The following is a 15,091-nucleotide window of genomic DNA, read 5'->3' as shown; positions in this document are numbered from 1 at the left end:
ACCCCGCTCCAGAGGGTGTGTGTAAGAATAGCAGGAAGGAATGGAAGCAATGGTAACTTTAATTAATTGATTGTTTGGGCAGAACAAGAGGAATAAAGCAAAGATTTTAAACCATAGGTGATTTAATGATTTCCTGGGAAACTTATTAAAATGCAAATTTAAATGCCCCATCCTCAGATGTTTTTTAATTAGTGTAAAATGAGCGGTGTGTTTAGAATCTTAATTTTCAATTAGCACCCAGAGGTTCTGATGGCCATAGTTCTCAGAGGTTTGAGTTTTCTGACTTGAAGAGTTGACTTGGAATTTCCATCAACCTAAAATCAGAGAAAAAGAATAAAACTAAAAGGGGTTAAAGTAACCAGCATGTTTTTTGTTCTTGCTGCTATTGTTACTGTTTCTTTATTCTTTAATTTCTTAAACCAATATCAGTACTAAAAGCTCTCTGCCTTGGAAATCCCTCAGCCCTGATTAAACTGGACTGTGAGCCATTTAGATTTATAACAGAAAATGTATGTAGTCATGCAATCCCGCTTGCATAATGTCTAAATATAGACATATAATGGGCCATTGTAAATTTAGAAACTAAGAAAAAAATTGAGCCGAAATACATTTAGAAGTCACAATTATATGGATAGAAGTTGAAGTAATGAATTTCATGACACCCATCAGGATTAATTTCATAAAGTAACAATAAGTAAAGAGGGAGAAGGGGGAGAGGGGAGAGGAGACAGAAGTAAGAGAAGAGGGTAAAAAGGAGCAGCAGAAAGGCAAGGAGGAGGGAAGAGTGAGGTAAGGATTAGTGGCAGGAATTACAATAAGTATTGCTATCTAAGGAACTATAGATGAAAGGAGGATAAGAAGGTGACAATGAGAATAATTGAACAGAGCCCATGGTCACACCTCCTCTTTAAAGGAGGGACCTGGAGTATTGAATGCTGTCCCTTTCATGCTTTCAGTATTTAGATCAAAGTAAACTTAGCAGCAACAATATGGATTGCATGTGTGGGGCTCTGTTAATGACTGTTTTAAGAATTAGAAAGAAAAGATAATGACAATATACCTTTAACTAGTGAACTAATCCAAGCTGACTTCTCTTTGTCATTGTACCAGCCAGATGATAGACTGATAGTCTTTAGAAATCTTCTTTCTAATTGTGGGGCAAAGAGATGTGGATCATCTTCTGTGTGGGGTGATTATACCCGTTTTTGTACCTGTGGAAATCAGAGATTAATTTGGGATAAGTTTTCTAGTACCAGCCCACCTATGTTTGTGAGGTGGTCTCTCTCTGAACCTGATCCTAAAACACAATGTTTGACTATCTGGCCAGTAAGTTCCCAGGCTATGCCTGTCTATCCCCTCCCCTCCACAGGGCTGGGGTTATGGACATAATCCACTGAGCCTGGTTTTTATATAGGTTCTTGAGTTTCAAAATCAAGTCTCCAGCTCTAGACAGGAAGCACTTTACCTGGGCCCTTTCCCCCAACTCCAGCAACAGAATCCTCACTAGATATGAATGATCCAGTGAAACCTTTGACTTTTATTTTTCGTTATAATGCTGGGAATAACTGGGCTGTAGCAGGAGTGATTTGGTGTCAGCCATAGGTACACAGCAGACCTTGTCTTAAAAAGAAGTCGGGACCACGAGGGGTTGGTCCACCCACTGAGACAGTGTGCCTGTTCTAATGGGAGCTCACCAGATCCAGCTGGACTGGAACTGAACGAGCATGTGATCAAGCAGGACTCTCTGATTGTGACTGACAATGGGGGCTGACTGAGAAGCCACTGATAAAGGCACTGGGACTTGTTTCTACTGCACATCCTGGCTTTTTGGGACCCTAGTCTATTTGGATGCACAGCTTCCTAGGCATAGATGAGGGGGGAGGATGGGCTTGGACTTCCCACAGGGCAGGGTTCCCTGCCCTCTCTTAAGGAGGGAGATGGAGAAGGGGGAGTAGGGGAGCGGGAGCGGAATGGGAGGAGGGGAGGAAGTCTAAATTTTTGAATGGAAAAATTAAAAAGGGGGTGTGAATAAAAACTCATTTAATAATTGAGTGAAAAAAGAATTAAATTGAAAAAAAATAACAGGAGATATGGGTTTGGACTATTTATTGCTAACTTGAAAAGGCAAGAGGATCATTATCGATGCAAGGTCAAAATGTAAGAAGTGATTTAGAAGAGCAATGGAAATGCAGGCCTGGGATGGGAGAGAATGCTTGGAGAACACAGCTGCACACATATAGGATTATAACCCTGGGCAGAACTTAACTAGAGACTCTTGTCACAAGCACAAAAAGCTTCATTCTAGCCCTATGCAGATCAAAAGTTTGCAATTTACTAAAATCCCCCAATATATTCAATTATAGCAAGAGATAGCTATTTAGGGATTAGAAGTGCGCCTCAGGTTTTTGTGTTCACAAAGAATGACCTGACTTAAAACGCATTCTCTGGGCCAGCTTTTGGGTGCACCCCAACAAAAACCAAGCTTACTTCAAATTTGAACTTTTTAAAAAAAATGATACCCAGTAGTTAATTGTTTGATACGTTGAAGTGTTTTCTTACAAAAAGATCAAGGAAGTATATCTTCATAAATCCAAAATTCATAAACAAGATTCCACTACAGCACAAATGACCCATTTCCCAGACTTGCCAAATAATATTTCTTTATACATAATGCATCTGTCTTTTCCTTGAAGCTAAAATTTATTTTTGCTCAAGCTCATTTGCCGGATCCAAGTGTGACCACAAGAGTATTTCTTGGACCGTAACTCTGTGTGACTTAGTTCAGTGAATGAATTCTTGAGGGTTTTGGTATACAGCCTTCAGGCTCCTCCCAATCTAAGCGCTTATCACTACTTCCCAGAAATGATGCAACTTTGAGCTTCCATTCAAGGAGATCCACAGTGAAGCCCGAGTTGTATAAAGAAAGAAATGAAAATATAAAATCACCTATGAGAACTTTCTGCAGTTGGCAAATTAAATCCTTTTTTGGCACACCCTGATTTGTTTGGAATAGCAATTCTGTTTCCACTACAATGATAAGAGAAATGCTTCGTTGACTTCAATTTCTCTATTGTGGCCACACGAAGCCAATACCATTATAAATTCAGCTACTACACAATACAAGCTTTATCAATCGATTAAGTTTCCTAAGGAAAAAAATGTCTAGATGTAGGTATACCCCCAAATGCTGTAATTCTGCCTTTAGGGGGGAAAGTTCATATTTTCAAAAGTAAATCTGAAGACAGAAATTCTCTACAACTTCTATGACAGTATGAAAAATGATCAGATCCAAAATGTCAGTGTTCCCTTAGACCTAGAGACTCTTAATCCGAAGACTCACAACAAGAGGAAGAAAAGCATATACTGCGAGATGTGAAACGGGAAACGCTTCAATCAATCACCTTTTGCCCAGCAGGTCTTTTCAGTTATATTGAAATCATGTGGGTCAGTCCACTGAAATCTTATCTGGCAATCGGGAGAAATGAATGGAGAAATGAACATGCCCTCTGTTTCTCCTGGGCTGAGGTCTCTGAAGTTTTCTGAAAAAAAGATTTAGTGAAATTTCAGACACGGTGTGATTTTTTTTTTTTGTTCCTGTGCTCTTTCAAGGGGATTCACCAAAGAGAATGCTAAACAGGTCTCTGTGACCCCATTGGCACAGTGGGTCAGAGGGGCTGAGAGGAAAAATGGGATCAGAGGAAGCCCCTGGCTCTTCTATTCACCTCTTAAATTTTCTTCCTCTCTATTCATTTTAATTTAAATGGGATTTTTTCTTTTCTCTGCTCTTTTCTCAGCACAATAATATTTCTTTACAAAGGTTTTGATTCTTTTCCAAGAGATGTAAGAGCAAATGAGAAAGTTATTGAAACTGAGGAAGAGTTATGATCAAATTATAAAACCCAGATAGATTTTTTTATCCCAAAGTCAGACATCCTGGCTGCTAACTTCAAACATGGTTTAACTTTCTCCAAATTGATGGCATCAGCAATTTCATGTACTTCTAACGCTTGGAGACTGATTCCAGTGAAGCCACTTCCTCTCTCCTCTATGCAAGTCTTTTGTCTCTGAATCTTTTTGATTTGCTGTAATGCATAACAAACATGTGGATGTAAACAGCATGGGATTGTGATCATCTTAGAATTCTGGGCTTTTATATTTATTGTAGTCAGCATTCTGGGGAGCTGCTATCCTAAAAACTCGGAGGAGAAACTATACCCTTTCTTCTTTTCTAGTTACCAGAGCCACAAACTTAACTCAAGTCTCATTCCTCCAGTGATGCCCAGAAATAATTTCTCATACTCTCTGTAGATGAGAGATATTTATATATAGCTTGCCATCAATAGATTATTGACTGATAATTTAATAAAAAATATTATTCATTTCCCAGATATATATATATATACATGCTTGTTAAGTATTTTTTTCTTAAATGACAAACCTCTCTGTTAATGCAACAATCCCAATCAGACCAAATCAGACCGACTTAGAAGATGTCCACATTTAATGGCTGCCAGCACTCCCAGGTGGCCCATTGAGGGAACAAAGAGAGGGAAAGAGGGAAAAGAGGGAAAAGAGGAGACCACGTGTTCGTTTCTGGAGGGGCAATTTAAATAGCCTGTGGGAGTGGTCTTGACCTTCCCGTTTGGTGGCCTTTCTCAGAGGTGGAGTTTGGGCTGAGGCAACTTCCAGAGAAGGGAGCTTTGAAATGGTACTTTCTACCCAACATTCCAAAAATGGATGCTGGGGGCTGGGGTGAAGCCTCCTAACTAAACTCTTTGTATAAAGGGGTACCAGGAAGCTGCCTTCTTTGTTCTTTTTTTGAAGTATGCACTCACAATGTAACCCAGGATGACCTGAAACTTGCTATCTCTCAGCCTCTTGCTTAGTTAATATGCTACTTTTAGTTTATTATTTCAAATGTATTATTCCCTTTTAATATTATTTTCTGAATGTTTTTCTCGAATGTTTTGCTAAACATTAGCTCATCGTCTACTTCTTTGCCTGTTTTCTGCTTCAGACACTCTAACTCTGAACTCGTTGGTCCGTTGAGTTCTTTCTGTGCATTCCTATACTTCATTTTTAATTTTAATTTTCCAACTTTATTTCCCCATTGAACTTCATCAATTTTTTAATCAAATAATTTTCCTTCAGGTTTTCATAAATTATTCTACCTTATTTTTACTTATAAGATAGTTTGTCTTTTATATTCTACCGTTTTCCTAAAATGAATAAACTCTATATTTATGTTTTGTTGCCTGTTCTATAGTCTATTTCTTTGTCCAGATCTTTGTAAGCATTAAGTGGTTTTTCTAATCTGTAAATGCTTGCTTGCTGCTCTCTATTAAGCTTGTGCAGCACAGCAATAACCACACTGTTTCTTTTATTTCATTTCTGGGTTCCATTTTTATGGTTCTTTTCCTTTTAATAACTAGGCTTGGCTTTTCTAGTCAAGTTTTTGTGCTATTTAGTTATGTTCTTTTCATAACTTCCTAGTTGATATTAGGTTCACATGTTGGAAGTTCTGGTCACTCCCTAAGACTTTTGCTTAATATTACCTTCCTGTGTTAATGTGAATATATGAACTATGAAGTGAGCGTTCTTTAATGGAGCGAGAAAACATTTTGTGGTTAGATAAAGAGTTGGGAAGAGCTGACATTTCATCTGGCTTTCCTCTTCTTTATTGCTGTAGGATCTTTTGCATATCTGTGCGTGCAAATGTGTTATACATATGTATGCGTGTGTGCATGCTTGTGCATGTATGTACACATGTATGTGGGTGAGTGTAAGTGTGTAGGCATGGAGAGGCCAGATGCAGATTTCAGTCACTCACTCTATGCTCCTCCACCCCATATTTTGAAATAGCATCTCCCACTGAAGCTGGAGCTCACTGATTCAGGTAGAGAGGCTGGCCAGCAAACCTTGAGGAGCCTTCTGATGCTTCCTCCTGAGTCTGAAAGTAGTGTCAGTTCCTTCCCATGAACTAGGTTAAACAAAATGGGATCCTCAGGCTTGTGGGGCATCACTTTAACAATCGAGACAAAACCCCATCACCCGATCCATTTTGTGGGATGCTTACCTTGCTTTGACATACATAATTTTCTTCACCTACAATCCTCCAAAGTAGGCTTCCTGCCCCATCTCTTTCCATCATCTCTTCCAGAACAAGTGCCTTTCTGAAACTCTCACCTCTAGCTCCGGGCACTTTCAATTGTTAAAAGAAAAGAAATCCCTTCCCAAACGCCAGAGATGTGACCAGCAAAGTCTCTGGCCTGTCCCCAGTATTCTAGAGCCAGAATGTTGGCTTAATGTATCTAGTTTTGCAAATACTTTTTTTTCTAACTTACATCTGATTACTTTTCCTATTTTCCGCCCAGGTTCTGACTGGGTCTCCGTGCAATGATGTGTTATGAGTATAAAAGTTTTGGATTTGTGTACTTATTTATTTCAGCATAATTTGAAACATTCCATGTCTTCAATGCTCTATTTACTCTGTGGATGTTCTGGTTATTCGTAACTTTGCCTGCTCTTCTTGAACTGCATGCGTAGTTTATAGGGCCATGCTCAGAGACACTCGCTTAGCTACTTTTGCCTTAAAGAACATTGATATTCATGATCATTGTTCTCTTCCCTTTGTCACAATTAATAGAGCAGATGAAATAGGATCAAAAGAAATCACTGTTGCTGAAATCTAGGAATCTGGCTCTCCTTTATGAAAATATCGGAAACTCTAAGGTGCCGTATGGTTCCCATCTGGTGTGTGTTGGCTCAAAGCACACACATGCCTGAGTTCTTGGCCCATATTTTCAGCCCTTTAACTCAAAGTGTGCCTTTGGCACTTTCCTCCTAATGTATCTTTCCAACACAATCATAATTTGTTTGGAGTAGCTTATTGGTTCTTGGAGGTCTGTCTCTCTGATCTAGGAACATCAGTTCCGTTCTACAATGCTTCTCCTTTCTGCTGCTTGGAAGCATCAAGAAATCTATGGACATTTAAAAGTAAAAGCGCTTTGTGAAAGGTAAGGATTATTTCACAGTCTCACCTTATTTCAGAGTAAATATAAGGACTGAATGCTTTGCAGCAGCGATAAAGCATGCTTGCATGGGCATACAGACTTTGTCCAATCTTCTATTCACACATTTTACACATGGGCATCACCTTAATCTCATATGCTGAGATAATCTCACATATTGAAACACAAACTGAAGCCCCAGTATCACCAGCTTTCAACTGCACTCTCCAAATTCTGATGTCTAAGATACTTTTTATGCATTTTCATTCATCCCAGGAAAACTTATCATCCGCCCATGCATTCTCTCTCAGTACGAAAACACTTGATTCTTGCATCCAATTTATCTCTTTTAATATTGGAGAGAAAGGGTCACAGATTTTAGACAGGAATATTTTTCTCACCTTTTCCTGTCTCGCTGCTTTCTTTTTCTTAACTGTCAACCTCAATCAAGTATTTTTCAAATGCCAGAAAAACTTCTAGAAGCACATTTTTAACTGGGAAAAATCACTTTCCTTCTGTGCCATCCCTGCCTGTACAGCCCCCCACATTCATCATATCCCTCTTTTTAATCCACTATAAATTTCTCCCAAACCTTCAATATTCCAGTGCTCATTTTAATAAAGTGGAGTTAAAGAAAAAGAATATGAGTAAATAAGGGTAAAAAGAAAGCCTGAAAGAGCAATAAATTTCTATTTTTTAGTCTCTTTTATGCCCTGAGAATATATTCAAAAGCATGAAAGGAAAATATGGTTTCAACTTTCAAGCATCTGGGATCAATCGTGAGACCAGATGACTTTGGTAGAATATAGTCATCTAGAGCACATCATGAGACAGATGAGGATTCTAAAGCTTCTGAATTAGAGACAACAGCAGCAACAACACAATTCCACCCAGGACTTCTGCCTATAAGAAACATGTGAAAACCTAGAAAACTGTAATTTGGGGAAACACCAAAGAGTGGTTAGTTGCTATAGCTGCATCATTCAATTAAAATATATAGTGTCTGTAAATATTCTGGAAAGAATTATAAAAAGAAAACTGAAGTTTTCCAGTGAGTACCAGGATATAGGAGCAATTTATCTATACTTAAGTCAAGCTCAGAGCAATGGTGTCCGAAATGAGAGTAAATTAGCATTCTTACAGACCCCAACGGGAAGCTAAAGCATTTAATAGAATGTCATTTTCCCAGCACAACACAAATTTGGCAGAGCCACTGAGCTACAGATGAATGTCACTGCGGCTTTTCTGTCTGTGTCACCAACTACTGAAGAGTTGGAGACACATTAGCTCAGTGCAGTTCCCATCATTCTGACTTCTCATTGAGAGAAAAAAATGATAACTCCAATTTTGCTAAGGGCCTACAAAGCTTCCTGTGATCTAGATTTAATTTAGGCTAACTGTTAGCTTAGTGTGAGCCCTAAAAAAATAGTCTATAGAATAAGAAACTGTATATTTCCATGCAAGCAGTTAGCTACACCACGGCTATTCTAAGAGCTGCCTGCCCATTTTCCATTCTCCTCTTGAGTAGGTCTTAGTTAGATCCCTAAATAATAAAGCTTATAAAAGTTTATTGGTTTTATAAATGAGACCCTCGTAATATATACACATATGTAATATATGTAATATGTTATTACACAAATATACATATATGTGATATATAATTACATGTGTATAACTATAATATATAATATAGATACATTTACATTTATTTACATATATGTATATAAATAAAGTGTGTGTTTACGTGCATGCATTTATGTATGTACATGTGTGTGTGGTGCAATTGGCTACACATTCTCACATATAGTCAGAGGTTGACCTTGAATGACTTCCTCTATTCTCCACTGTATTATTGGAACCAACGTAACACTGAATGTAATATTTACTATTTTGGCCAAATTGGCTGTCCAACCTCAGGGATCAGCTTCTTTCTGTCCCCGTAATGCTGGAGATACAAGAGGCTATGGTGACACTCATGTTTTATGTGAGTATTAAGGACCTGAACTCAGGTCCTTACACTTGTGCAGCAAATATTTCAAGCCACATAGACATCTCTGCAGCCCATGCTTCCCATTTGCAGAAAGAATTATCTCAACAAAAAAGAGGGGAAGTTTGGTAAATGATACAAATATTTTATACAATCAGTGAGATAAAAATTTTACATTTCCTGCGGTTTTATCTATATAAAGTTTATCTTTAGGTATACAGTGATTGTCTTAAGAATCTAAGTAGACTTGGTGGTCTCCCGTTAGATCTGTCCCACCGTCTCAATGGGTAAACGCACTCTGAGACTGATGGAACAGGGGACCAAACCAGACTCTCTGAATGTGGCTGATGGTGGAGGAGGACTGAGAAACCAAGGACAACGGCGATGAGCATGAACTCTACAGCATGGACGGGCTCACTGTGAGCCTTGTCAGTTTGGTTGCTTACCTTCCTGGACTTAGGGGGAGCTGGGAGGACCTTGGACTTAACATAGTGAAGGGAACCCTGATGGCTCTTTGTCTTGGAGAGGGGCAGAGTGGGGTATGGGTGGAAGGGAGGGGAGGGAAGGGGGAGGAGGAGGGGAGGAGATGGAAATTTTTAATAAAAAAATGAGAAAAAAAGTCATATGAAAAAAAAAAGAGGCTAAGTAGATATACTCCAAAAGTTTTAATCATAAACAAAATGTTGTAGTATGTTAATAGATGCTATGTAAAGCATAAAGGACCTATCCAATTACGTTAAATATGATCATCTTTCATAAAGTTCTTGTGGTCCTCTGACAGGATAGTATACATTATTAATCATTTGGGGTAATTATAGGAAGCACTGTTTTTCAACTTATCTTGCCAACAATATTCTATTTTTAGAAATGAGTGATGCTTCAGAACCATAGCAGGAGATACCTGGGAGGAGTTTAGGTGAGGGTCCAGTATTGACAGTGTAGCAGAAGCCTTGAACAAGACCAATGACAGATTACCCAGTGAAATTTGCAAATAAGGCTCAGTGGACAAAAGCTATACCGTGTTACATACTGCATGAGGGCACTAAGATGACTGAAGAGGTGTTAGAGAGGCAGGGAAGATGGAGGACCAAAGTGGTATTTTGTTTGTTTTTTGCATTTAATTAAATTTTTTTAAATTTTGAGGGGGGGGGGATGCTACACGGGTAAGAGATGGCTATGGAGGGACCAGAAAATGAGCAGGATTAGGAAGCATAATGAGAAATTAGTAAAGAATCAATAAAGCAAATTACGTGTCAGAATGGCCAAATTCAAAAACACTGATGACAGCTTACGCTGGAGAGGATGTGGGGTAAAGGGAACACTTCTGCATTGCTGGTGGGAATACAAGCTGATACATCCCCTTTGGATATCAGTATGGTTATTTCTCAGAAAATTAGAAAACAACCGTCCTCAAGACCCAGTTATACCACTTTTGGGTATATATCCAAAGAATGCTCAATCATACCACAAGGACTTGTGTTCAAATATATTCATAACAGCATTGTTTGTCATAGCCAGAACCTGTAAACAGCCTAAATGCCCCTCAACTGAAGAATAGATGAGGAAAATGTGGTATGTTTACACAATGGAGTACTACACAGCAGAAAAAAATAAAGACATCTTGAAATTTGCAGGCAAATAGATGGATCTAGAAAACATGATATCGAGTGAGGTAACCAGACTCAGAAAGACAATTATCATGTGTACTCAGTCACAAATGGTTTTTAAACAGAAATCAAATAAAACCAGACTACAAATCACAATCCCAGAGAACCTAGACAACAACGAGGCCCCTAAGAGAGACATACATGAGTCTAATCTACATGGTAAGTAGAAAAAGACAAGACCTTCTGAGTAAACTGGGAGCATGGGGACCATGGGAGAGGGTTGAAGGGGAGGGGAGAGGCAGGGAGGGGAGTGGAGAAAAATGTATAGCTCAATAAAATAAAAAAAAAATGCAAAGTATGAATTGAGAAATGTAAAACAAGTTAAGACAAACTCGTCATATAACATAAAAGTACAGGCCAGGTCTTTCCCTTTTCCCAACAGGGAATAAATCTCTAAGCTCCAGAATTAAAATACAATACTCTAACAATGCTTAAATTGATCTCAGGCATTTCCTGGAGATGTACATAATGAAACACTATCACTTAGAAAGGAAACTTATGGCTGGAGAGAAGGCTCAACAGTTAAGAGCCCTGTTGTTCAGAGGACCTGGGTCCAATTCCCAGTACCACTTGGCAGCTTACAATTGCTTATAACTCTACCTTCAGGGACTCTGACACCCTCACACAGACATGCTTGCTTGCAAAATACAAATGCACATGAAAATAAATAAATTATCATAGAAAGGAACCACAACAAGCCTTAAAATTGAAACAGAATTAATTTAAATAATGTGTTTAACATTTAAAAATGTTTCTTATTGTTGGATAACCAACTGGAGTGCTCTTCTCTAGGGAAGACTGTTTCTCCCACTCTGAGACTCCTTGGTTGTTAATAGCTCTTGGTATATGGTTGAAGCCTCATGGAATTTCCCCAGTTTGCCTTAGCATGTTTAATAATGCTTTCATCTTTGTTAATTCAGTTAAACGAGTGGTTTTCAACCTTTCTAATGTTAGGAATCTTCAATACAGTTCCTCATGTTGTGGGGATCCCCAACCACAAAATTATTTTGTTGCTAATTCATAACTTTAATTTCACTACTGTTAGGAATTGCAAGGTAAATATCTAATATGCAGGATTTCTGGTAGGTGATCCCCAAAAAGTTGCAACCCACATGTTGAGAACAACTGGGTTAGGCATTCCTGTTGCTGAAACTTTACAAATACAGCCTCTGACATTCCTAGGAGAAATAATCTCACAAAAAAAGCCATTGTTTCTCTGTTTTAAGAGGCAAGGAGTTCAAAGTAAGACATATACGAACAATGCTTTAGAAACTTGTGTACTGCACTATATATAATACATGAACACTATATAGAATATTAATAAATACAATAATCAGTGGGTGTGTATTCCAACTAAGAATTATTTTTTCTAACGAACAAACTTGCATTTCAAATAAGTAACTGGCTAGAGATGAACAAAAAGACAGAGAATGGAGCACGAGCTCCGACAATTTTTGAGCATTATTAGAGACACATGCCTTCAGACAAAGAAGAAACATTTCAAACAAATACTGCTTGCTAACAAGCCGAGTTCATTAATGTCGATATTTATGTTAGCAGCTATTGTGACTTTACTTGATATATAGCAATTATGCATATTTATGAAGTACAGATTCCAGATATTCCCTTTTAACAGCTACAATTGCATTAAAATTCTTTGGATGCTGAGTTGTAATTGCCAGAAGTTCATATACAAAAGAAAACTAATTCATTTTTAAAACTCCCAACGTATCATCAATCATGTATCTTTTACAAACAATCTATGCATTACTTCCTAGGTTTTCTTTTAATTTATTTGGAAATCAAATACCACCGTACACATGTCATACTGAGACAGACAGGGCTTTTCTTACGGAGTTAAAGAGATTTTTTTTATTTTAATGTCACAATGAAGCTGAGCTAAAAAGACAGGCAGGGAGCAGTTTGATTTTGGTTTTGTTTATCTCGGTGGTTCTCTTGACAATCTACTGAACTGGTGTTTTATGCTGTGAGCCTTTGCAGGCCGTGTCAAGACAGCTTGCTGACACCTCATTTCTTATTTAAGAAATATGTGCGTAATGGCTATAGTGTCTGAAGTTTCCTTTGAATCAAATTTGTAATGTGCTTCCTTTGGCTTCATTTCATTTGGAGTGTGGCAGTAAAGCATTTGGCAATGAAGACTCCTCTTGTTTATGTGCTTTTCTACAAACACAGGAGAGACAGAACATGAATTAATGATGACTCCATCTGAAACAAAAATTTGGTCACTGAAATCTTACATGCATTACTATATTTTATTAAGGCATTTTATATTAGTATCTTATTTTCCCAGGGTTTTCCTTTTATAAAACTATCATGATGACTTTATATTGGTGGGCCTTAATATTTTATATGCAATTAAATGCACCTATGTCAATTTTTTTCCAAGGGAAAGCACAAAGTGTCATGGTTCCTAGAGTGGGTTACTGTAGTTTCTAAGATCAGTTCTTTCTTTTATTTTTCTCATCATAAATCTCCTGTTTTTATTAAGAGGAGAACACTAATCACTTGAAAACCCACATTTATGGCATATAGAATACAAGTTGATCCAATGAATGTTGAAGCCCCACTTCCATCAAGTATGGCATGGATTGTACAAGGGAAGAAACGTTCGATGATGTTCCTAAGACCATCAGTTTGTCATGAAGCTCCTCAAATGTTTCTTTGAAGTCAGTGAATTTTGTCCTGTAAAGGTTTTTGCAGAAATAAAGCAACAGATAAGAATGCGTCCCAGGGATATTTGGTGTTACTGACTGAAGCCTTTTCTGATCACGCATTAGGAGGTAAGAATTTACTTTCAAATGATCCTGTCTCATTCTCATGCTGTGGCCCTCTCACTTCAGATTCCTCAGTTTTAAATGCCTGGTGTCAATGATTTGATTTCTTTCCAAACCTCGGAAAGCTGAGTAATCAGAAAATGCAAATATTTTAGAAATTTTGTGGTAAAGCTCCAGCGTATTTTGACAGTGTAGCTACAATGGCTGGATCTAGTATTTACCGTCACTAATTTAGAGGTTATATTACTGTTCCATTTACCTGAAGATCTAGAAGGCAACCTTGAAGAGATAGCACAAGTATGGAAATATGTTTGCTATCTTCCTCAGCTTTCATCTATAATAATTATCTAGTCACATTATCCCAGTTCCCATCATATTGGTAATGCCAACATCAGCCCTGGTTATCTATCAGGGAAACTTCACTTTGAGCAATCATAAAGGAAAAATAATCTCCCTAAAATTTATAATTAGAATTAACATCCACCAAGTTTTGAAAGGTGATGGTTGGATAAAAATGAAACAACTAATAATAGCTCAATTCATAGAAGGATCACCTGACCTAGGGGAAGAGAACAAAAGCCCGAAAAGATCAATTGAACAATATAAGATTTTTCATAACTCTTCTGATACTGTTCAATGAGAAAAAACATAAGGAAAAGGAAATGTATAAACCCAACTTAATCCAGCTTCTAGAGGAACACAAAAATAGCATTATACAGCCTGGGCAAGTTGTATTTATGCATTTATGGGTGTGGGTGTGTGTGTGTGTGTGTGTGTGTGTGTGTGTGTGTGTAAAAAATTAAAGAACATTATGTCATGAATTTGAAAGAGAACAAGAAATACATGGGAGGACTTGGAGGGAATAAAGAAAGGGAGAAATGATACAGTTGTAATACAATCACAAAATTAAAAAATAAATAGCCGTGGGTAAAAAATATCCAAAGCACTTGTATTTCTGTAGTTGTGACCACTGTGAGTTGGTATTCTGTGTGGCTCAGTAGGTCTACATGCTAGGGACTGAAAGAGAATATGTAAGGAGAATCTACACATGGAATGAGGAGCAAAGGTGGAAGAAGGACCTCAACTGTATCTAAACACACGTCTCTCACAAACTCTAGTGCCTGCGTCCTACAGAGGGCTGTACCTGCTGTTCCCCCTTAGTTCTTTATTATCACTTATGTCTGCTTTTGACAACCTGAATTTGATGGACCCAAAAACGGACATCCTGAGAAAGACAGTTTCTCACCTGTGTTTGTGAAAAATGCAATCCATCACACAGTAAAGTTTCCTGGGAATTACATTCTTTGCTGTGTGTGGCTATGGGAAAAAAGGCTGGAACAGTTTCAAAGGCTTGTCTATCAAATGTGTTTCTCATGCTTTGGGGAGCACAGAAACCTCCTTGATTGTTCTGTTACCATCGTCAACGAATAAGGAAGACTAAAAATGTGGTAGTGGAGCAAAGCTCAAAATGTTATGAAAACGCAGATTCCAGTCTAATTATAGTTAAATAAATGTTGTGTCTGTTTCACACCTGAGCTTGCACACTAACATTTAGTACTTCGGTTAGGGTTCAGGGATTCATTGTTAAGTAATTTCCCCGATAAGCCATATATGATATGCAAATTACTGCAA

The sequence above is a fragment of the Arvicola amphibius genome, chromosome 17 (assembly GCF_903992535.2).
Source record: "Arvicola amphibius chromosome 17, mArvAmp1.2, whole genome shotgun sequence".
Lineage (NCBI taxonomy): Eukaryota > Metazoa > Chordata > Mammalia > Rodentia > Cricetidae > Arvicola > Arvicola amphibius.
This window is presented reverse-complemented; position numbering follows the sequence as displayed.